The sequence below is a fragment of the Eublepharis macularius genome, chromosome 2 (assembly GCF_028583425.1).
Source record: "Eublepharis macularius isolate TG4126 chromosome 2, MPM_Emac_v1.0, whole genome shotgun sequence".
Classification (NCBI taxonomy): domain Eukaryota; kingdom Metazoa; phylum Chordata; class Lepidosauria; order Squamata; family Eublepharidae; genus Eublepharis; species Eublepharis macularius.
The window spans coordinates 213,932,109-213,957,260 of record NC_072791.1 but is presented as its reverse complement, the minus strand read 5'-3'; positions in this window follow the sequence as shown (position 1 = coordinate 213,957,260).

Genomic DNA, 25,152 nt, shown 5'->3' with positions numbered 1-25,152 from the left:
AGTTGCCAACTTCCAGGTGGGGCCAGGAGAGGTTCCATAGTTACAGTTTATCTCTAGACTACAGAGAACAGTTCCTCTGAAGACCATGGCAGCTTCTTCTCCCCAAACTCCACCCTCCCCAGACTCTCCCCCAAATCTCCAGGAATTGTCAAACCTGGAGTTGGCAAGTCTGTATGGCCCTTACTCCCTCTTTCTTCCTTGTATGTGTTGAAAGAACTAAATATTTCCAAATTTTCAGCCAAAGACAGTATGATTTTCCATTTAAACCAGAAATCAATGGATTTTATTTAGCAAGTGAACCTGGATTTGAACCACGGTGCATTCCCATTTGGGAATCTTGATTTGCAAACTATGTATTGGCAGTGAAAGCCTCAAAATAAATATGTTGCTGTACCGGAGAAGAGGAGGAAGGGAGAGTCACATGAGTCCACTTAGGCTCCTTCAGAGCTTTTCTTCTCATAACAACTAACCATAGTTTGCTATCGCAGCAGAACCAAGTCAGTGATTTCTCTAGGAGTAGCTGCTCGCCAAAATATTAAATCTCCATCAATACATGTATTGAAGAAAAGAGTGAGATATTATCGACACATTAAAGCCTCACAATGATCATCAGTGTGTGCTTGTGAAGGGGAACCATCCTTACTTTGATTGATGTGCAGAATGCTCCACTGGGGATGGCATTTGCAGCTATTTTTAAGAGCTTTGCCATGTGCAGTTCTTTCAGAGGGTGAGCCTACAACAATTCACTTCGTAAAAAGCATTATTGATCCTATTTAATGTAACATTAAAGCCCGTGCTCCATATATTTCTGCCTTCACAATGAAAAATTTGTCATAAAAATCCTAGCAGCATTATTAGATGTGGTTTTTAAAAGATCTTTTAAATGCTAGCACAGTATTAAGTGTTTCATGAATAAAAATACTTCTTAACCCTCTCCTTCTAAACATGAGCAATGCTCCATCAGATTCTTAAACAGCTCCGGCCAAGAGAATGTTTCACAAGCCAAGAGAATGTTTGACAGGTTCTGAACCGTAAACATACTACAGCACTAAAACAACAAACTTTTCGGGAAAACGCCTTTTGAGGGCAGGCCCTGCATATAGATTTCCATGAAAATTTAGAAATATAAAAATCATGAAAAAAGTAACAGCATTCTAAATATCAGCAAAGGAGAGCATTGCAACTGTGGGCAATAATAGGCCACAAGCCACAGCAATAAAGCAACAGTCAATAGTAAAAAAAACTGATTAAAAAAACTAAGCAAAATTCACCTCCAGTAATGCAATCCATCAACAATAAAACACAATTTTAATTGCTCTCCAGAAAGTGAGGGAACAAGATAAATTTCTGGGGACAAGCTATTCCACATTCTAAGGGCCATGACAGAAAACCCCATCACACACACTCAGAGATCTCACAGCAGATGGTGGTAATAATGATGATGATGATGACAACGACAACAACAACAACTCAGAGCAGTAAACAAATAACAATAACAACAACATTCGATGTATATACCACCCTTCAGGACAACTTAACACCCACTCAGAGCAGTTTACAAAGTATGTTATAATTATCCCCACACCAATAATCACCCTGTGAGGTGGGTGGGCCTGAGAGAGCTCCTAGAAGCTGTGACTGACCCAAGGTCACCCAACTGGCTTCAAGTGGAGGAGTGGGGAAACAAACCCGGTTCTCCAGATTAGAGTCCATGCTTTTAACCACTACATGTGGGAAATCGCGGTAGCCAAACTTAGGGCTGCCTCATTGAGTGAGAGATGCACTCTCAGCATGGTTAATACCAGCACTTGGATTGTGCCCATAAATGTGTTCGTTCCGTTGGTGTGAAATTTGTGAGAGATGAACCCTACAGCAGCCATCAGTTAGACTCATTGGCAATGTCTCAACTGAAAGTATCAGATATTCTTAACAGGCCGCACCACACCGAATGTAGAGATGTAAAATTAGCAACTCATGGTTAAGAGGGTTGTTTAGTTTGAAAATTACTGCTCCGTTTTCACAACCATGGCAGTCAAATGAAAGGTTAATCATGATTGGTTGGGCACGGCCAGGTTGGACTCAAAATTCATGAGTTTTCTTTCAGTCTCATGGTTTTTGTGGCCATTTTTTTCAATGGGTAAGAGGGGGTGGATCAATTGCAGGCTCTAGGGCAGCTTGTTTTGCACTCAATGGCACCAAAATCACACAGAATACAGTCCTCCTTCTGAACCATCGATTCAATACATTTCCACCCCACACAAACAAGGGGGTCAGTGGTGATGGACCCTGATGTAGGCCAGTGTCAGTAGTACAGGCTCGCCATTTCACGGACTCTTATGGCTGGAAACTGCAAGTGAACTGTTAACAGCAGGCTGGTGACCAAGCAAGAGAGCAGTACCACCGGCTTGTGCTAGCAAGACACATTTGGAAAAGTAATCCTGCTTTAGTTTACTTTTTTGTTGTTGAGGTCCCTTTTAAGTTTAACCTCATTTGCATAACATCATCCTTTGCTGTTTTGCAGGGAGGAGAAACCCCTCCTTCCCCACCATCTGCGGATGCTTCATGGTGCACAGAGACACTGCCGGAGCCTTTCCTTTCTGTGTTTAAAGATGCACAGAAAGGGGCCTTTCTGGGAAGGAACAGCTCTGTGCTCTGTTATCACATTGGAAGGAATAAATGTGGTTGGTTGCCTGGGGAAAATATACTGAGGAAAATACCCCACAAAAACTACAAAGTGCCTGTGTGCTGCTGTGATGAGGTATAACAACAACAACCATGTGTATGCCTAACTAACTACTTCAGTAATTCATTTATTTATACATTCATTCATGCACAATACACATAATAAAAGCTATTTATACATACAAATCTTCACTTCCCACATGGAAAATCCTTTGCACAATTGCTAAAAACAGGTTACCTAAAAATATTAAACTGCTGGTGCTACAAAATGCTATACAATTTTATTGCACATATAGTCCATAAAGTGCAAATGCATAGTAACAACCCAGCATAATCCCTAATTACAGGTCCCAATTAGCAAAAGTTCAGCTGGTATGTGAAGACTACAATCAAAGTAGGGAAAATCCTTCTTGTATGTCAATTCCAAATGGCTGTGTAAAGTAGAGTCCAATAAAATTGGTATGGTCCTCCGATGGGTTATCTAGATCCTTATGTGGCCCGTTTCATACAATCTTTATCAAAAAGTACACAGTCAATGAATCCCTCATAAATCCTTTTCATACATTCTCATTCCTGAATCCATTCAATAGTATCGTATACTAGCATGCATGATATAGCTAACCCTTCCACGAATGTGGCACAGTTGAAAACACTCCAAATTGAAAAATAACAGGGAACATTACCAAGCAGCCCAGAGCCGCATCTCCATTCTGGAGAGATGAAGTAAGGCTTGAAAACAGGTTTCTTCCATAATTTTCCATCTTGGGATTTTCATTCTGCATACCCCTATTGGTCAGATCTTCCCTTGGCATGTTACAGCTGATAGACTATCCTGTTAAATGAGGTAATTATTTGCATGGCAGTGGATTGAAGTCACCAGAGGAAACATACAACAGGCTCAGCCTTTGATGTCTCCTGAAAACCAAGCCTTGAGGATAGAGTTACTCAGGGCTTTTTTTCTGGGAAAAGAGGTGGTGGAACTCAGTGGGTTGCCCTCAGAGAAAATGGTCACATGGCTGGTGGCCCCGCCCCCTGATCTCCAGACAGAGGGGAGTTTAGATTGCCCTCCACGCAGTGGCTTGGAGGGCAATCTAAACTCCCCTCTATCTGGAGATCAGGGGGTGGAGCCACCGGCCATGTGACCATTTTCAAGAGGTTCCGGAACTCCGTTCCCCGCGTTCTCCCTGAAAAAAAGGCCTGGAGTTACTCAAATGCTGCCCGCAAATGTTATGGCAAAGAAATTGGAAAAAAAACTTCACTTTTCCTCATACAAACATGGTAGAAAAATTAAAAATGCAATAAACGTACAAAATATTTAGCAATTTTAATTCTTGAACAGGAAGGGGAAAAAATCAAAGCAATAATACTGGAACAGAACACCAAGTTATAAAAATAGAAACACAGAAAACAATAAACCAAAGATAATATTTGAGGCCCTTAATAGCACTTAACTACAATTGCCGAACAAACTATAAGCAAATCTCAAAAGATGAAACCAAATGGCATTGTTTAAAGAAACTCCTTGATAATTTAAAAACAACCAATATTAATACAGTTGTCCTGATGCACAAACTGTTTTTTGCATATTTAATTGACCAGTTTAAAGACATACTGTTGCATTTCGATGTACAAAGTCACTTGGAGAGTATGTCCCATGGTGTTCAGGAGGGCTTACTTCTAAAGAAAAATGCACAGGATTTGTCAGTCATTTATCGGGTGTGGGGGGACCCCTGTTGTAACAATCACTTATTATAACAAAGGCAGCACTGTGCAAAAATTTATACTTATTCTTTTTCCGATGACAACACAGCTATAATGTGGAAAGCAAAAATTTATTATCCTTAGACGTCAGCCCAACTCCTTGTCACTCATAGATGTGATGCCATGTCACAAGACGGCAAATGATCCTATAAATCAGCTGCTGGAGAGGTTTTGCAAACTAATGCCATTTTTATTACAATGCTGTGATGGATTGTTTGTGCATGCGCTCGCACAGTAGAGGCAATGCTTAAAGGGACTGCCCACCTCGGTTGTAGTTGCGAAAGTGCCACTTTCAGTATCAAGTTGGGAAGTTTCCAGATTTAGCTTTCTTAGGAGTGATCCTGAGCAGCCTACCAATGCACACTTTCTGAGAGTAAGCCCGCTGAATAGACTGAATAGACCTGCATAGGTTTGCTCCCTTAATATAGTACACCACTATAACCTACTTTGGTTTAGAAAACAGGGTGGAGGATGCAGGAGGCTTAGGGTCTCACCACACGGTGACATCTGGGAGCCAAGCTACAAGAGACAAATTACATGAGGAGGAGCACATTAAAGGAGTCGCAATGTCAACCGGGAAGCTGAGTTTTAAAAGAGATCGGAAGGCTTTGTCAATTTCCCCTCTCTACAGATCTCTGCTCAGAAGGTTTATTTCCTCTTCGCCTCTTAGAAGGGGAGGTGAAACTGGCAGAGCCTTTTGGAGGCAAAGAAGAAATTAACAAACCCTCTGATCTCCCTGGCTCTGTAGATAGGGGAAATTAACAAAGCTTTCTGATCTCTTTTAAACCTCAGCTTCCTGGCTAACATTTATTATTATTTATTTTATTTTATCATATTTATATTCTGCCCTCCCTGCGAGCAGGCTCAGGGCAGATAACAGCATTAAGAACATTTAAAACATTCCATATAAAACATTTAAAAGCATGGTGACTCCCTTCACATGCTCTTCCTCACATAATTCATCTCTTGTAGTTTAGCTCTGGCATGCACTGTTTAAGTGTTGGGTTTCACAATTTTACCTGGGAGCTGTAGTTTTAAAAGAGCTGCTGGATTGGATTACTGTAGAGAGAGAAGGATTCACTCTTTTTGTAAAACAAAGAGTTGGGAGGAAGGAGTGGAAAAGAAAAGTTTTTGGCTAGCTCTCTTAACTCCTTAGTTGCTGAACTGCACAGTCTCTTCCCTCCCTGGCAGATTCCATCCAGAGAGGGTGAGAAGGGAGAGACTAAATAGTTCAGCAACCCCTCTGGGTGGAATCTGCCAGATCTTAAAATAAAGAGGGTGGAGGAGACTGTGTAGTTCAGCAACTAAGGAGTTAAGGGCACTAACCAAAAGCTTCTTTTCTTTTTCAACCCTCAACTCTTTGTTTTACAAAAAGAGTGAATCCTTCTCTTTCCAACAGCTCTTTTAAAACTACAGCTCCCAGGTAAAAATTGCAAAACCCGATACTTAAAGAGCACGTGCCAGCCGTCACTGTGTGGTGAAACCCTTAGTTTGTCTATGGGAGATCTTTCTAGAGTGAACATTAGAAGGCAGAAGTGGTTCTGGATAGGGTGACTGTGGGGCACTCCAGATGGGGAGGGAAAGCATGGTCTTAATATGGTGCAGTGGGGGAGGATGGAGCGGCCCATTCAGCAAGGAGCAAGTGGTTGCTGATGAGCTTGAAGATCCATAAGGGTAGGGACTGCTGATGTCAGCAGAGGGAGCCAGCATGTCCTCAATCACTTGCTTACAAGCTGCTTTCAAGACTACCTTTGTTCGTTCATTTGCTTGCTTGCTTGCTTGCTTGCTTGCTTGCTTGTTTGTTGTCTGCCTTTCTCATTGAGACTCAAGGCAGATTACAGAATGTAAGTCAATATAACCAGCAGCTGGGCTATATTGTCGAAGGCTTTCACGGCCAGAGAATGATGGTTGTTGTGGATTTTCCAGGCTGTATCACTGTGGTCTTGGCATTGTAGTTCCTGACGTTTCGCCAGCAGCTGTGACTAACATCTTCTCCACAGCTTGAAACTGAGAGATCTCTGTCTTTCGGAGCTACACCTCTGAAGATGCCAGTCACAACTGCTGGTGAAATGCCAGGAACTACAATGCCAAGACCACAGCCCGGAAAATCCACAACAACCAGCAGCTGGGATGTTCCAGAAATACAATAGACTATGGAATGCAGAAACTGGAAAAGAAAAAAGCAGAAATCTGAACTGAAAGATAGCATAAGTGATTAAACATGACATATTAAACAGCACAGAAATCACCCACTAGCAACATACCTACCACAACAGACAGTATACAGTGGTATAATCCGTAGTCCTATCTCTTTGCCAATGCATCTCTTTGAACCATTTGCTTACAGTACAGCCCTTATGCCCATGTAAAAAAGCTCTCCTGAATAATTCAGTTTTACAGTTTGCAGAAAGCCAGGACAGTGGGAGCCCACCTAACCTCATCAGGCAGGCCATTCAATAAGGTGATGGCCACTACAGAAAATGCATGTGTATGAGCAGTTTTTGATTTTGCCCATTTGTAGAAGGCCCTGCTCAGACAAGTGAAGTTGCAGTGGCAGAGCATAGGGGAAAAGGAGGTCCCATGGATGTAAGGGTAAGGGGCAAGGCTACGAAGATCTATGGATTTGTTAACAATTACCTTGAATTGAACCTGGTGACTTATACGTAGCCAATGGACTGAATGCAAACTGGGAGTATGTAGAGTGCAGCACAGAAGTCTAGTTTTGATGCTACTGTGTCATGGATCCATATAGCCATATCAAGTTAGGGACCATCTTTCAGGCTAGACTGAGTTGGAAGAAGGCATTTTTTGCAGTTGCATTAACTTCCCTAGTAGTAATGCTGGATCCAGCATAACCCCTAGGTTCTTAACTAAGTCTGCCAAATAGTCAAATGAATCCCATCAAAAGTGTGTGTGGGGGGGAATAATGTCCTTCAAGATTTCTACCTTCCCAACTAACATCACTTCTGTCTTGTCTTGGGTTAAATTTCAAGTTTGTTTCTTTTCAGCCATTTGACCACAGCTGTCAGGCAATGATTCAAGACCTCTACTGCATGACTAGGGGATTTGCATAGCAAGCTGAGCGTCATCTGCATATTGATGGCATCCAATTCTATAGCTGTGAACAATTTCTCCTAAATGCTTTACATGATGGTGGTGAAGAGTGCCCTTCTCTGAGCCTGAGGTACTTTAACAACGTTGCCTCCAGGAGCCTGAGCTGCCAGGGAGGGAGGGAGGGAGAAGAGCAACCAAACTGAAGATCTAATCCCCAGCCAACACTGCTTGTAGAGTCTATTGAAGAGTTCGGTACTGGGTGCCTAACCCATGACAAGGCATCTTTTCCCAGGGGATTATCATTGCTTAGCTGGAAGGAGGAAATGTTTAGCAATTCCAAAACAATGTGTCAGTTGTGCTAATGCTTGTGTGTATTAACGCTAGTCCAAAACATTCTAGAAGTTCGACTGAGGAGGACTTCCGGTTTGGGATTCATGGAGGTCTGACGCAGCTCCATTTGCGGAGCTGACCGGACTGCCGTTTTAAGTGGCCGGCGGGGGAAAAATAGCCCGCGGCCGACTGCTCTCAGGCGGAGAGCAGGCAAAGAACGCTCAAGACCCTAGGGTGTGTTAGATCTCGGATGAGGGGGGGCTCTACACAACGGGTCCCCTCCCGATCCTTGAGGTCCCACCCTGCGACAGGTCGGCTACAATCTCTGCGGCAGTTCTGGGGCCAATTCGGCTGGCATAAGACCTACATACCCAAGCTTCGATTGGGGGAAGAAACGGAGAGGAGAAGCTAAAATCGAAACAGCGATTACAACCCGAGAAAAGTGAATGAGAAGGTAAAGATCACTATCTTCTGTTACGGGACAGATTGATTAAAGCAGAGAGGAATAAAAGTAGATTTTCAAACTGCAACAGGCTAACGATAAAGAGGGGAAGACTCGGCAAGAGTTGTATTTGAAAAGAGACTCAGTTTAAAGAAGTTATTAAAGGAATTGGACTATTGTTTTTAATACTTGCGGTTATGGAGCTGTGAGAAAAAGACACCATCGCGAGACCTACTGTGGGAAGTTGGGAGACAGGAAGTGCGTAACAACAATAGAGTTGCTGGAGAGAAGCGGCCCTTGCTGGAGGGCAGGAAGAAGGGAATCGCCATCTTTGAAAGGGGAAGGATCGCGGCCTCAGCGGAAAAGGAAGTAGGCCATCTTGGATTGCAAAATCATAGAGAAACCATAGAGAAAAGACGCCCGACATTTTGGACTCTTTAAAATTTAATTTTTGCAAGAAGACCGGGACATTTGAAAAAAAGGACATTAAATTTTACGCCACGGAGTTAAGGAAGAGAGCGGACTCGTGGGAGCGAGCCAAAGCAAGCCCCACGATGTCAAAAAAAGAGTGGCAATCGGCAATAGAAAACCTGGATAAAAAACTTTTAGATGTGATTAAAGAACTTAAGGACACGAAATTGGAGCTGATTAAAGAGGTTAAAGAGGTTACACAGACAGTAAAATCGGAGCTGTCAGAAGTGAAAAAAGGTATGGAAACAATACAAAGTGAACTACAAGGAACGCAGCAGAGAGTTAAAACAGTGGAAGACGCGATGGAGAACGTAGTAGACACGCAACAAACAGAGATGAGACTGATGAGGGGGAGAATGTCAGTTGCAGAAACTAAACACATGGAGAAGCAGTTACGTTTTCGTGGCATGCCAGAAGTGGAAGGAAAGTCAGCGCAAGAACAGATGACTGAGGTGTTAGCTGAATACCTGGGGAAGGAGGAGGAGGAAGTTGTGGCTATCCTCGATGTGGCATATCGTGTGAATTCGAGAATTGCAACCCAGAGGAAATTACCAAGAGATGTGATTGTGCAGTTTACGACACGAAATATGAAAGAGAAGATTGTGACAAAACAGTTTCAAGATCCATTGGAGATTGATGGCAAGACGATTATCATAATGAAGGAATTACCCAGGTCAGTGTTATTAGATCGGAAAAAATATAAAGTGCTAATTCAGATCTTGAAGGACATGAAAATCAGGTACAGATGGGAGTTACCAGAAGGTGTGTCCTTTGAGTTTGGAGGGGCCAAAAAGCGCATCAGATCTGAGCGAGAGATGGAGCGATTTATAAGGGACAATGAAAAAGACTTACCAACAAGACTATGAGTATGGAGTGTAAAGTTTTATCTTGGAATGTAAATGGACTAAACTCACCGAATAAGAGAAAAAATATTTTCCACTGGCTATTAAAACAAAAATGTGACATTGTTTGTTTGCAAGAGACCCATATCAGAAAGCAGGATGTAAAATATTTAAAATCAGGAAAATTGGGCAAAGAATTTGTAGCGGCCTCCAACAAGAAAAAAAGAGGAGTGGTGTTGTACATAAAAGAGGAGCTACAGCCAAAATTTGTAATAAAAGATGTGGAAGCCAGATTTATTGCAGTGGAATGTACTTGGGACTTAAAGAGAGTGTTGGTAGTCGGAGTTTATGCACCTAACGGTGCAAAGGAAAGCTTCTTTGAGGATTTGAGGAAGCAACTAGATGATCTTTCATACGACCAGATAATTCTTGCCGGAGACTTCAATGGAGTGACGAACTTGGAATTAGATAAAAAGACAACAACTGCACAAAAGAAAAGAGGACTATTACCAAAGCTCTTTTTTGACTTGATACAACAGGAGACTCTAGAAGATGTATGGAGAAGAGAATATCCTAAAAGTAGACAATTTACTTTTTACTCTGCAACGCACTGTACACTATCAAGAATTGATATGATCTGGGCCTCAAAAGACTTAGCGTTATGGACTAAGGAGGTAGAAATAATGCCGATGGTAGGCTCAGATCATAATCCAATCATGTGGAAATTAGGGAAAAGGAGAAAAAGGAAAGCATGGAGAATAAATGAGGACTTGTTACAGGAAGGAGAGAATATGGAGATGTTGAGAAGAGAGACAAAGTTCTTCATACAATACAACGTAAATAAAGAAGTACCAACTGACAAAGTTTGGGACGCTTATAAGGCGGTTATAAGGGGCATACTAATGGACTTAAATGGTAGAGCAAGAAAAAAGAAAGAGGAGAAAAGACAAGAGATTGAGGAGAAAATAAAAGTCAAAGAAATACAGTTAAAAAAGAGACCAGGGAAAAAGAAATTATATCAGGAAATTAAAATACTTCAAGAACAGTTAACAGCAATGAATAATAAGGAATTGGAGTGGAATCTTAAAAGATTGAATCAGAAAGCGTTTGAAGGTGCAAATAAACCTGGGAAGTATTTGGCATGGCAACTGAAGAAGAGAAGGGAAAAGAAAATAATAAATAGAATTTGCGAAGATAATAAAACGTATTTGGAACAGACAACCATTAGTAGAGCCTTTTACAAATTCTACGCTAAATTGTATAATAAGAAAGAGGTAAATAAAGAGTCAATAGCGTTATATTTGGAGAAAATGAAACTTCCAGTAATTTCGGAAGCTTGGAGAAATAAATTGAACAGTGAAGTAACAGATGAGGAACTAAACAAGGCAATACAATCTGCAAATCTAGGAAAGGCGCCAGGGCCAGATGGACTTACAGCGAAATTTTACAAGGTAATGGCCAACGAACTGGCACCATTCCTAAAAGAGGTGATCAATGGAGTTTTAAAGGACCAGCGGATTCCAGATACCTGGAATGAAGCGAATATATCATTGATCCCCAAAGAGGGCCAAGACTTGACTAATGTGAAAAACTACAGACCTATATCGTTACTTAACAATGATTATAAAATCTTTGCGAAGATACTGGCGGAGAGACTGAAGGGGTGGCTTTCGGAAGTCATTGAGGAGGAACAAGCAGGCTTTTTGCCAGACAGACAAATCAGAGACAATTTAAGGACAGTGATTAATGCTATTGAATATTATGACAAGTGTTGTGACAAAGAGGTTGGTTTCTTCTTTGTTGATGCTGAAAAGGCGTTTGATAATTTAAACTGGGACTTTATGTTTGCCACTATGGAAAAGCTACAATTGGGAGAAAGATTCATTAGAGCAATTAAGGAAATTTACAGAGACCAGACTGCAGCAATCGTGGTGAATGATGAAGCGACTAAGAAATTGATTATAAGTAAAGGAACAAGTCAAGGTTGCCCGTTGTCTCCACTGCTGTTTATTTTGGTATTGGAGATCCTGATGATACAAATACGACAAGATGAAGAAATTCGAGGAATTAAAATAAAGGACTATTCATACAAGGTCAGAGCATTTGCGGATGACATAATGTTAATTGCAGAAGACCCATTGGAGAACATGCCAAAAGTGATAGATAAGATCAAGGAGTTCGGAGACTTGGCAGGTTTTTATATTAATAAAAAGAAGTCAAAGATACTATGCAAAAATATGACTAAGCAGAAACAACAATTGTTAACGGAAATAACGGATTGTGAAGTAACAAGCAAGGTGAAATATTTGGGAATCGAACTGACTGCTAAGAATATAGACTTATTTAAAAACAACTATGAAAAACTATGGATTCAGATAGAGAGAGATTTGATTAAATGGAACAGACTAAATCTGTCATGGTTGGGAAGGATTGCAGCAGTTAAGATGAATGTGTTACCAAGAGTAATGTTTTTGTTACAGACAATACCAATCATCAGTGACTCTAAGCAATTTGAAAAATGGCAGAGGAAAATATCAGACTTTGTATGGGCAGGCAAGAAGCCTCGAGTGAAAATGAAAGTTTTACAAGATGCAAAGGAAAGAGGCGGAATGCAACTGCCCAACCTGAGACTTTACCATGACGCAATTTGCTTGGTGTGGTTGAAGGAGTGGATGACGCTAAAGAACAAGAAATTATTAGCCCTAGAGGGATATAAAAAAATATTTGGATGGCATGCATACTTATGGCATGATAAAGTAAAGGCGAACTCGATGTTCCTGCATCACTATATACAGAGAAGTTTATATATAATCCTGAAGGAGTATAGAATCTATTTGGAAGAAGGAACCCCTTTGTGGGTAGTTCCATATGAGGTGATAGATCCGAGAGCTGTTGATAATGAGCAACAATGTTTAACTTATAAAGAAATAACTAGAACTGAAGAATCTAAACTCAGAATAAAGACTCAGGAGGAACTGTCACCTTATTATGATTGGTTCCAGTATAGACAGATTAGAGATTTATATAACTCGGACTCTGTAAAGGGAGGTATACGAACAGAAAATTCGGAACTAGAGCAGACCCTTCTTAAAGAGGACAAGAAAAGAATATCCAAGGTATACCAAGCACTGCTGAAATGGTATACTGAGGATGAAATAGTTAAAGGACAAATGGTGAAATGGGCCATAAATTTCAACAAAGAAATAACAATGGAGGCATGGGAATACTTGTGGAAGACTACAATGAAGACAACAACATGTACTAGTATTAAAGAGAACATTTACAAAATGATTTACCGTTGGTACATGACACCAAAGAAGATTGCGCTAGGGAATTTGAACACTTCTAATAAATGCTGGAAATGCAGGAAGCATGAGGGCTCCCTCTACCATATGTGGTGGACGTGTGAGGTAGCTAGGCAGTACTGGGGGGAAATAATAAGAGAAATGAGTGAGATTTTACAATTTCAAATTAATAAGAACCCAGAACTCCTGCTACTAAACTTGGGAATGGAGGGAATTCCAGCCCATCATAGGACGTTGATATTTTACATGACGGCAGCAGCTAGACTTTTGTATGCGCAAAAATGGAAAATACAAGAAGTGCCAACCATTGAAGATTGGATCCACAAATTGCTGTATATGGCAGAAATGGACAAAATGACAAGAAAATTGAGAAACCTGGACTCAGGATAGTTTAACACAGACTGGGAGAAGCTGAAACAATATTTGGAGAAGAAATGGGAGGTGGGAGGAGAACTGTGGCAGTTTGAGAACTACTGAAGTACAATAAAATGTAGAGGGGGGTGACTTTACCAGGGAGGAGAAGAGGTAAAAGAGAATTTCTAAGCAGTTATGATATTAGATTGATATATATAGAATAATAAATAGAATATTGATAGAAAACAATTAATCATAAGGGTTAACTATAAGGATTGACTAACTAATAATATTTTCTTTTTGATTCCGTACAATGTACCAAACTGAATATGTTTATTTGAAGCTGTATATGAGTCAAATTGATTGATATCATATATAGACTTATGATTGAAGGGGAATAGAAATACTAATGTAAACAAATATAACTAAAATAGAAAGAAGAAGATAGAATGAATAACATATAGAGTATAAGTTACAGTGCAATCCTATGGAGAGTTACTCCCGTCTAAGGCCATTGACTTCAATGGGCTTAGACGGGTGTAACTCTGCATAGGATTGCACTGTTAAACTGGTTGATTTATATGAATGTATGGTTTACATAGTTTAGGATATATAGAAATATTTGAAAGTGGAATAATGAAAAATGGGATAAATTGTTTATCCATTATGGAAAAAGGGACTCATAGTCAGGGTACAGAGTATTAAAAATAGTTAAAGAAGTATTGCTTAGAATAAAGGGAGAATATATATTTGTTAGAAAGAGGAATATATAAAGAGTAAGGGAAAAGGGATAAAGGGTTGGAAAACTGTTGGAAGTCAACAAAATGGGGGGGGAAGGGAGGGGGTTAGAAATTGGGAAATGGGAATATTGACTGTAATGTGTAAACATTTGATCCTAACCCAATAAAAAATTTTTCAAAAAAAAAAAATAGAAGTTCGACTGAGGCAGCAAAAATGGGGAGCTTGGCACCATCCAGAACAATCTCTTCGTGTAATACCGTTATTTTGTGTTTGGTGACTTTCAGAAAAGAAGCTAACGTCTAGAAGTGCCCAGTACCTATAGTTTGTGGCCTGTTCTTTGATGCTTCTTGAGAACCTTCACACAAATAAATATTATGCATTGGTTAACAGAAAAGAAAGAGTGCCATTTCAAGTCCATTCAAAGAAATACGTAAACTGGCTGAGAACTGCAGCCAGTAGAAACATCATCTACTTTTCCACCACTAGGTCCACACAAAACAATTTATATCAGGGGTGTGCAAAACAAAACAAACACACCAGAAACACACCTGGAAATCACTGTTTTGTCGACTTAAAGCACCTTCCAGAACAGTGAACCAAATCTGGGAAACCAAATTATAAGAGCACCCTCCCCACAAAAAGTTTGTGTGTTTCATTTTAGTTCTTACCTCGCAGTGGCAGCAACAGCAGGCACTGGACCCAAACGACAGTATCTTGTTTCCCACCCCCCACCCCATCATTGCTACCCGGGCAATCGCATTGTCTCCCTGCCAATTGGGTCCTTGCAAGGGGAGACCTCTCCCCAACTTTGGAAGCATTTGTAAGGGGGAATGTGCAGACTTCAATCATAGGCTGCAATTCTAAAGATACTTCCGTAGGAGTAAGCACTATTGAATAACATGGAGTATCAACCAAATAGAAACAAAATTTAAAGGCAGGTAATGATGTTTAAAGGCAAACATCAGAAGCATGTGCTATGAAAGCCAGGCCAAAAATTAAATGTTTTCTAATAAAAGAGTTTCCAGTAAGCATTAGGAAGAACTTCCTGGCAGTTAAAGCGGTCCCTCAGTGGAACAGGCTTCCTCGGGAGGTGGTGGGCTCTCCTTCTTTGGGGGTTTTCAAGCAGAGGCTAGATGGCCATCTGACAGCAATGCTGATTCTGTGAACCTGGGCAGATCAGCTCATGTGAGGGAGGGCAGAAAGGGTTTTAGCAGTGCTTAGTTTTTGTGGCCCTTCTTACATGCCCAGAGTAAGGCTGATCACCACCTTGGAGTCAGGTAGCAATTTTCCCCAGGCCAGTTTGGCCAGGGATCCTGATGGTGTTTTGCCATCTTCTGGGTATGGAGCAGAGGGGGGGTCACTGGGGGTGTGGGGGAGGGGAGGTAGTTGTGAATTTCCTGCATTGTGCATGGGGTTGGACTAGATGACCCTGGAGGTCCCTGCCAACCCTATGATTCTATGATTCTAAGACCAAATTCCTCTTGGAAATAAATCCATAAACACTAAAAAAAAAAAAAAAACTGGGTTGGATGGTATTCACTGCAACTGGAGTGAAGCTCATGGAGTGGGACTTCCCCTCCTCTCTCCTCTTGCTAAAGGCTACTAAACTTCTGACATGCGAATCATGAGACGGGCAAGATGGGGGGGGGCAGCTGTGGAAGCAGCCATAAGTAACCATATCCTCCTCTAACAAAATGGTATCTTTGGATCCAAACCCCCATTTCTAGTAATTTTATTAGTGGTGGCTCCTCAATTGGGTGCAAGCCAATTCTGCTTAATTGTGATGTACATTGACAGCGTTATTGGGTTCAATTTGTCTCATTGTTGCTGTCACGGAATTTTTTTATTTTTGTTCTTTCATACCGTTTACTCTCTCAGTGCAAAGTTTCTGGGCGGGCAAGGAAAAGTGAGGTACCACTCCAGGCTTTGATCTTAGTGATTCTGCCCCCAAACCGGTGAACTTGCACTAATAAAATTGAGAATCACAGAAAAGGAGGTTCAGCTGTAAATATTAAATACATTTAGCTTAGCTCATGCAGCTGTCTCTAGGGTTGGGGGGAAAGCCCTGTCCCTTTAACAGAGGCTAAATGTGTGGAAATACACAGGTGAAGATCTTTATGGCATGGAAGTAAACAATATTACCTAGTAAATAACATCTCAGTCAGCGTCTCTTAAAGGAGGAGCACTTTTTTCTCTCTCTAGACTGCTGGTAAGCCTAGTCACCTGACTTCTTCATTGGATTGTAGCAGGGCTCATTTCAAGGGGGAATGCACAGGAACGCAGTTCCAGCAGTTCCCCAAAGAGGTCACCTGTCAGGTGGCCCCACCCACTTGACTCTTGGCCATTTTGGGCCCATTTAAGTCTCGCTTGGGGCTGAAACAGCCCAGATCAGGCCTCTGACAGGTGGTGGATCACTCTTTCACTCAGCAGCAGCCCAATCCTGACCATTTTGGGGCCCTTTTTGGCCATTTTCAGCCCCTTTTTGCCATTTCGGACCCAATATCGGCCCTGAATGGCCAGGATTGGGTCCAAAACAGCCAGGATGGGTGATGTCAGGGGGTGTGGCATATGCAAATCAGTTATGCTAATGACACACTTCCGGTGATGGCAGGGGGTGTGGCATATGCTAATGAGTTATGCTGATGAGTTATGCTAATGAGTTCCTCCCACTCTTTTTCTACGAAATGACCCCTGGATTGTAGTGGATCAATAGCATTGCATATTTGAAGGAAGTCATACTTCTTTTCCCATTTCCCCATCTATATATTATGGACAAACTCACTCTCTCTCCTTTAGTGAAACCTGAAATAGCTCCCTGATGTATACAAAATACAATATAAAAGGGAATATTTGTCTGACAGCGACCTTTTACAGCTGCGCACAAATGGTTAATTAACCACTTCCCTGTGGCTCTGCCTCTGTGAAAGCCCTCAGGTGTTCTTGTAGCTATAAGTTTGCACAGCAGGCACATTTAACATCACAATTACAAGTCCATTTTGGAAAGTTTGCAAGACTCCAAACAGCATTAAAGGAGAAATATTAATTAAAACTAGTATGTTTCGAATGCCTTATGGTACTCCGAGGTGCTAATGAACTTAATTATGAAAACAATCAGATCTCTGTATTTAAAACAGCAGATTAGATATCATCAAAGAAGGTGTCTCTTGGTGTCATTAGTTTAAGGTTATTTGGCCTCTTGATGCAATGAATCTAATTTCAGAGGTTTATTATTCAGACCAAGTTAAGCGTGCATGTGTGTTAGAAGCTCTCAGTTAGTTTCCAAACTGCCTGGTCTCCAGCAAGAACATTTCAGGCTATGAAACATGGGGGGGGGGGTGCACCTTAGTTCTCCTTGTCTACCCTCTTGAATATTTTTGTGATAACTGTGGCTCCACTTGTGGTGTTTAAATATCATATTATGCATTATTTACTTTGGCATAAGGTAAAGGTAAAGGGAGTCCCCTGTGCAAGCACTGAGTTATTACTGACCCATGGGGGGGGGCATTGCATCACAGACGTTTTCTTAGCAGAATTTTTTACGGGGAGGTTTGCCATTGCCTTCCCCAGCCGTCTACTCTTTACCCCCAGGAACCTGGGTACTCATTTTACCAACCTCAGAAGGATGGAAGGCTGAGGGCCAAGCTACACATGACGAATGACACTTGAACGGCAAGTGTATTTCTCCCTGTTCACTTGCCCTCCACTCAATCCACTTGCCGTTCAAGTGTCATTCGTCGTGTGTAGCTTGGCCCAGAGTCAACCTTGAGCTGGCTACCTGAATCTGGCTTCCGCCAGGATCGAACTCAGGTCATGAGCAGAGGCTGGGCTGCAGTACTGCTGCTTACCACTTTGCGCCACATATCATACAATATTTCCACTGGCTTATTTCATAAGTTATTCATGCCATATATAAAATAAATGATCACACGAAGGGAGGTTATATGGCATTAGCAGCAACAGATGGTTCTTACTCTTGAGGATGAGTAGCCACTCTGGGGCTCCTCACATTTAAACATGCAGTGGGACTGACCAACAATTGGAATGGGGTGGGGAAGGAGCTGCTCCAGTCTTTGTCTTGTAGCCCTCCCACCCAACAGGGGGAGCTGCAACAAACTCATCCAACCTCTTTCTGAAATTCAGCTACAGCATAGAGGTCTGAAAGCTTAGGGAACAGCCGGTATAGCAGACCAGGATCCTGTAGTTTTATCAATAAAACCAGTTATTCACACAAGATCTGCATATTCTTTGCATAATCTAAATAACGCTAAACGATCCTCCCATCATAAGATGTTGAAATCAGAAGGTTAGGATGGGCAGAATCCAAGTCCAGCCTCAGAGTAGCTTGTTATCATCTATCCACCACAATCTCGATGATGATACACAATTCTCTTGTAGAGCGACTCCAAATGTTCTGAGAAGAGGGAGGAACCGGAGATGTAAGCACCTTAATTTCTGTTCCCTGTGTGAATATGCATACATGTGTCATTGAATGTGAATAAAGAAGAGAATAGCATCAAACTTGCTGGCCGCATCATATGAAGCAATATTTTTGAGGGCATTTCAGGCTACAGCAGGAGAGGGCAGCAAGAAAGTAATGCTCTTCAGGCAGAAATTGTTCCACCCACAGAAACGCAGTGCTGGAACCCAGCCAACGCTTCACCATATTTTCCCCAAAAGATTGTCCACATCTTCACTAGTGTGGAAATACACAGGGTCCCGACACAGAAACAGACCGCACACCTTTCATTAAGTTCTACTTTTGGAAATACAGAAGAGTGAAAGAACAAGAAGCGTGCAGCATTTCTTTTCTCAAGCCTCTTTCTGTCTCAAGCCCTGTTTAGCCACGCTATTCGTATCCAAATTTCTTCTCAGATTTCAGAGTTCCAGATTACCAGGTCTTGCTTCTAAAATAGAAACAAAACGAACCATTAAGAATTCTCCATTCCCCTGAGAATTATAGCTAGAGGATTAGGCATAAACAGTCTGCTGTAGATGGTTGTTGTGGGTTTTCCGGGCTGTATTGCCGTGATTTTGGCATTGTAGTTCCTACAATGCCAAGACCACAGCAATACAGCCCGGAAAACCCACAACAACCATCGTTCTCCGGCCGTGAAAGCCTTCGACAATACAGTCTGCTGTAGCTTTATCCCCTTCAGCTAGGCTTACCAAGGCTTACTCCAGGTGGGGCCTGAAGACCTCCCAGAATTACAACTGCTCTTCAGATGACACAGGGAATAGTTACAGAGAAAACAGGTGTGTGTGTGATGGACAGGTCTCCAGTTCTGCCATTCCCAATGAACAGCCAATGGGAGCTGAAGGAATACTGTGACAGTTAGTTAAAATCAGTCACAGCTGATCCCTGAAGGGTCAGATTTATCTCCTGTGAGGCAGCAGACTGGGTTAAGGGGCTGGCTTCTGGCAAATATTACCTTGTAATCGATCCCAGTAATCAATCCCAGAAGGAATGGTTTGGGATTTCAATGTTGAATTCACTCCAGTAAATAAAGGGCCCACCCTCCACTGTTTAAAACCTACTGAGTGGAAGTGTATTGCATCAAGAAAACAACACACTACACACAAAAGTGATTCCAGTCACAACCAGGGCTCATTTCGAGGGGAACGTGCAGGAATGCAGTTCTGGCAGTTCTCCAAAGAGGTCACATGTCAGGTGGCCCCACCCACCTGACTCTTGGCCATTTTGTTCCCATTTCAGCCTGGATTGGGGCCGAAATGGCCTGGATGAGGCCTCTGACAGGGGGTGGATCACTCTCCCACTCAGCAGTGGCCCGATCCTGACCATTCTGGGCCCCTTTTTGGCAATTTTCAGCCCCTTTTTGCCATTTTGGGCCCAATTTTGGCCCTGAATGGCCAGGACTGGATCCAAAACAGCCAGGATAGGTGATGTCAGGGGATGTGGCATATGCAAATCAGTTATGCTAATGACACACTTCCAGTGATGTCAAGGGTCATGACGTATGCTAATGAGTTATACTAATGAGTTGCTCCAGCTCTTTTTCCACGAAATGACCCCTGTTCACAACCAATATATAATGAACTACTTGGTGGCAGAGTAAAAGGGGAAGAACTACTCAGTTCCCTCCTCCAATAGCCTTTGGTATTAGATGGGTGAGGAGGGGTGACTATATGGAACTGGATGCCCAATATGATGAAGTCTCTGAGGAGAAGAGAGAGGAGATACTGTGTGCTGTGTATCAGGGACCTCTGCTTGATAATTAGGGATTATAGGTGAATTGTGGCTGCTCTGAACTGCTTGTGAAGTCCAGAACCTGTAACGGGAGGTTTATGGAGGGTGGCAGTGTATAAGGCGGTCAAAGTTTGCTTTAGAGGGGAAGCTCTATGGCAATATACCTCACTGAGGTAACTCTCCCTCCCCAAACCCCGCTCTCCCCAAGCTATACCCGCAAATCTCCCGTAATTACCCAGCCTATCATTAGCAACTCTACCTACAGCTTATGTTGGTACAGAGGAAATATATAGAAACTTCTCTCTCTGCCACAATACTAGAAATTGAGGTCACTCTATTAAACAGTACGTTCAAGATGGTCAAAAAGAAGCAATTCTTTTTGGCAATCCTATGAATGAAAGACCTCCAAAAGTACCTGTCAGCCTTGCTCAGATCTTGCAAACTGGACAACTTGGCTTCCTTTATTGAGTCAAGCCATCTCGTTTTAGGTTTTCCTCTTTTCCTACTGCCTTCCACTTTTCTAAGCATTATTGACTTTTCCAGAGACTCCTGTCTTCTTATGATGCGACCAAAGTACGATAACCTCAGTTTTGTCATTTTAGCTTCTAGGGAGAATTCAGGCTTCATTTGGTCTAGAACCCACTTATTTGTCTTTTTGGGCATCCATGATACCAGCAAATCACTCCTCCAATTTTCTTCCTGTCAGCTTTCTTCATTGCCCAACTTTCACACCTATACATAGTAATAGGGAATACCATGGTTTGGATTACCTTGATCTTGGTTCCCAGGGAGACATCTTTATCATTAATGATCTTCTCTAGCTCCCTTACAGCTGCTCTTCCAAGTCTCCGTCTTCTTTTGATTTCTTGGTTGCAGTCTTCCTTTTGGCTGATGATAGAGCCAAGGAGTAGAAAATCTTGAACAAGTTCAGTTTCCTTATTGTTAACTTTAAAATTGTGTAATTCCTCAGTAGTCATTACATCCATTCTGAGCTCACTTGCAGGGAGAGTGGAATATAAATTGAATAAAATAAATAAATTTTGTCTTCTTGATGTTCAGCTGTAATCCTGCTTTGGCGTTTTCTCCGTTAACTTTCATTGGTAGTCGTTTTGAAATCCAAATCCATTATAGATGCTTTTAGTTAAAATGAGAAGACTGGGAAACCGTTCAGAGTGAAATTCCTTAATAAAGGAACACAATAGGTGAAAGACAGGGACTTTTAATTGGAATGTAGCTGAATCTTTGCATCACTTCAAGTAAAACACTGAACTGCCACTCTACAAATGCCCTCCTCCATGATATACACCCTCCATCTTCAAAGAGTTACATTCTAGGGCATCTTGCTTTTTATTAAAGAAACTTAATCATAAGCAATAAACTTCTCTGATGGAAGAGTATCATTTTCATTAAAATGCAAAAGAACATGCCAACTTATATAAACTAATATAAAACTTATATAAAAAACAAGCTTGATGCCCATGCTTCGCTACGGTATTTAACTACTTTAAATCCAGTTATAATATTTATGGGTATGTAACATTTTTTTGTTTTTTTTGAGGGGGGGGGATTGAGTTGGTTTTGTAGTATAATAGCATAGTACCCGAGCTTCACAAAAGTGCTTGAATAAAGCAAAGCATATTAATGCCTAAAACTGATGAAGTGAATTTCGAAATATAACATTTGTTGAAGAGATTTTTAAAAGGAAAAGATTGTAATGCGAGAAATAAAGTGAAAAATACGTATAACCGTCTTCTTTTTTTACTGAAGGACCTCTTTGTAGACCACATTGGTGGTTTTCCCCTCAGGTGCTAGGATCACCAGGTTGCTGGGTGAGCTCATTCTGGTCACTCAACAGGAGGCACGCTCGGGGGGGGGAATACCCAAATGGAAATCTAATAGTTCCCCCTCAGGAAAATTCCTACATTGTATAACAATTGTAACCAATTTACTAAAGTGCTCTTCACAGAGCAATTTCCATAAACATATACATATGGTCAATAGTCAATAAAGGATAGTCAATATATGAAACTTTGATATACAAACAATCAATATAGCCGATAACTATTTCCAGTCATAAACACACAACTGTAAAAAGTACAAAATATATCATGAATTATGAACCACCAGATTCCAGTATCACAAAAGTTTAATGACCCGTAGGCTCCTCAACAATCACCATACTTCTATGCACACTAAGTCTTATAACAGTACCATATCCGGAGAAACCGTTTCGTAGAAGAGATGTCACAGTGAATGCCGCCAGTCACTCCCTCTGTGCAGTCCAGGCATTCCACACACTTAGTGTATATGTTTATGGAAATTGCTCTATGAACAGCACTTTAGTAAATTGGTTACAATTGTTATACAGTGTAGGAATTTTCCTGAGGGGGAACTATGAGCTCACTCTGGAGCAGGCCACATAGAACTGCCCATGTGAGAAGCGATCCTCCCTCAAGACAATTCCTGCCACCTTCAGTGTCTGCTAAAGAGAGAAAACTAAAGAGAGAAAACAAATAAATGTAGGTTTAAGGAGTGACAAATTACGCATATTCGAGCATGCACATAGTGTTGTGTGTGATGTGATTTTCTTTTGTAAGAACAAATTGCATGTTAAAACAGCTTCTTTTTTAAGGAATGATGCTGGTTTTCATGAATGTTAATTCCTATATTGAACCAAGCAATTGCTTACACAATCTGTTATCAAAAGGGAACAATGAACACCTAAAACTGCTTTACATTGAGACAGCTTATTGGTCCATCGAGGTCAGTATTGTCTACTAAGATTGCTGGTAGGGTTTCAGCTGAGAACTTCCGTGTGCAAAACAGATGCTTTGCCACTCAACCACAACCGTCAATTTGTGCATGACATGATCAGACAGGAAGGGACAGTTTAGTAGATGAGCTCTGCAAAGCTTATGTGATTTGGTTTGGACAGGGGCTGTGGGTCTATGGTAGGATATAGGTTTGGCATAGAGAAGCTGGGAGATTAAATCCCTGATATCTCCAGTTAATAGGATTTCAGATAGCAGCTGCTGAGGGAGATGTTTCACTGCTTGAGGAACTGGAGAATTTAAGCCCATCAGAATACCAAGCGAGATGAAATAACGTTGCAGGAGTTGCAGTTTTAATTTGATGTATGTTATTTTTATTGTTTCCACTACGTTTTTAACGACTTTCACCCGGTTAGAATCAGGAGTGGAGGAGTGGCTGCTGGAAGCCTCATTGCTACAGTGCTATCAGTTGGTGTTGCAGGGCCGATTCCAGATGGCCCTCCGCATCGTGAAACATCGTGCGTCGTCGCGCAGAAAACGCGAAATATCGCTCGAGTTTTGCGCGACGTCGCGCAAAACTCGCGCGAGAAAACACGATATTTTGCGTTTTCTGCGTGACGACGCGCGACGTTTCGCGATGCGGAGGGCCGTCTGGAATCGGCCCAGATGTGTCAGTGGTTACCAATGTTGCAGGGGCAGCTGGAGGAGCACTCCTGGGTGCCTTGAGTTCCCTATTTTAAGAAAACAGGAAAAGGTGGCTCTGGCCTTTGGAAGAGGAGGAGATGCTCTTTGTGCTTCAAGATGACACTTTGCCATTAGCTAAGTAAAGCTAGCTCCACACAGGGAACTGAATGGTTTGCCTTAGAAATAAGAAGTATACACTACTTAACAATCTCTATTATGTTTTTTCATAGCTTTGAGGATCCATTTTTTCCAGCAAGCTTTTAACTTCAAGTTTTAAAAAGGTGTGTCTGTATGGGAATTTCTGCTGCTTTGAAGTTGTTAGTTTTGTGTGTGTGGAAGAAATTCTCCCTTGCCTTGCTGTATTAATGATGTTTTTAAAATAACGTAATCGCTACCATTGTTTTATTTTGTTATGTATATTACTGTGTTGTGCTCCGCTCTGAGCCCGCTTGCGGGGAGAGCGGACTAAAAATATAAATAAATAAATAAATAAATAAATAAATAAATAAATAAATAAATAAATAAATAAATAAATAAATCAGAGGAGTGGAGCAGGCGGCAATGCCCACTCCCCTTCACCCGGCCGGGATCAGGAGTGGTACAACCACAACTGAAAGGAAAAACACTTGTACAAATCTAGTACCAATATCAAATAACTATATTTAAAGTGCAGAAGTGACTAGTGCTCTCATAAATATTTACATATGTTAAATATATAAGAACCTCAAATTTCGAAAGTAGAAAACATTTAATTTCATGAATAGAAGACAAGATACAAATTCATGTGGATAACAGCCATATAACAAGATAAATAGAAGACTCTTTAAATATTAAAGTCCAGTAATTTTCTTGTTTCCTTTTACTTTTTTCTTCCAGACAGTAGTGCCGAATAACGACTCTTGGATGCAAGCAGAGAATCAACGGGTAGGTGTTGCAACCCTTTAAAGGGCTTGAATAATTTTTCTTTTTTTCTTTTTGTGCTTCTAGGTGGGGCCACGGAAATGGGGTAAGGACCCAAAAAGCCCCCCTGCCCAACAAGTGGCTGGCTATATTATTCAAACTTGTTTTACAAACTAACACTTCCTCAGGTTTATTTTGCTTCCACCAAAATAAACCAGAACTCACATTTACCAGAAAGTAAAATTCAAGAGCATTCTCTCAGAACACCACAGACACCGGCCATGAACCATTTTGGTTTCTGTACTGGGGGGCCTCCTGTAGTTTTGTTCAGGATCAGGAGTAGATCAGGCAGCATCACCTGCCCTATCTTCACCCTGCTTAGATCAGGAGCAAAGCAGGAAGCAATGCCCAACCTCCCCTTCACCTGGCTGGGATCAGGAGCAGAGCAGGTGGCAATGCCTGCCTCTTTCACCCAGCCAGGATCAGGTGCAGAGCAGGCAGCAATGCCCATACCCCCTTTACCCAGCTGTGATCAGGGGCAGAACAGGTGGCAATGCCCACCCCCTTCACCTGGTGGGTATCAGAGCGGAACAGGAAGCAATGCCTGCTC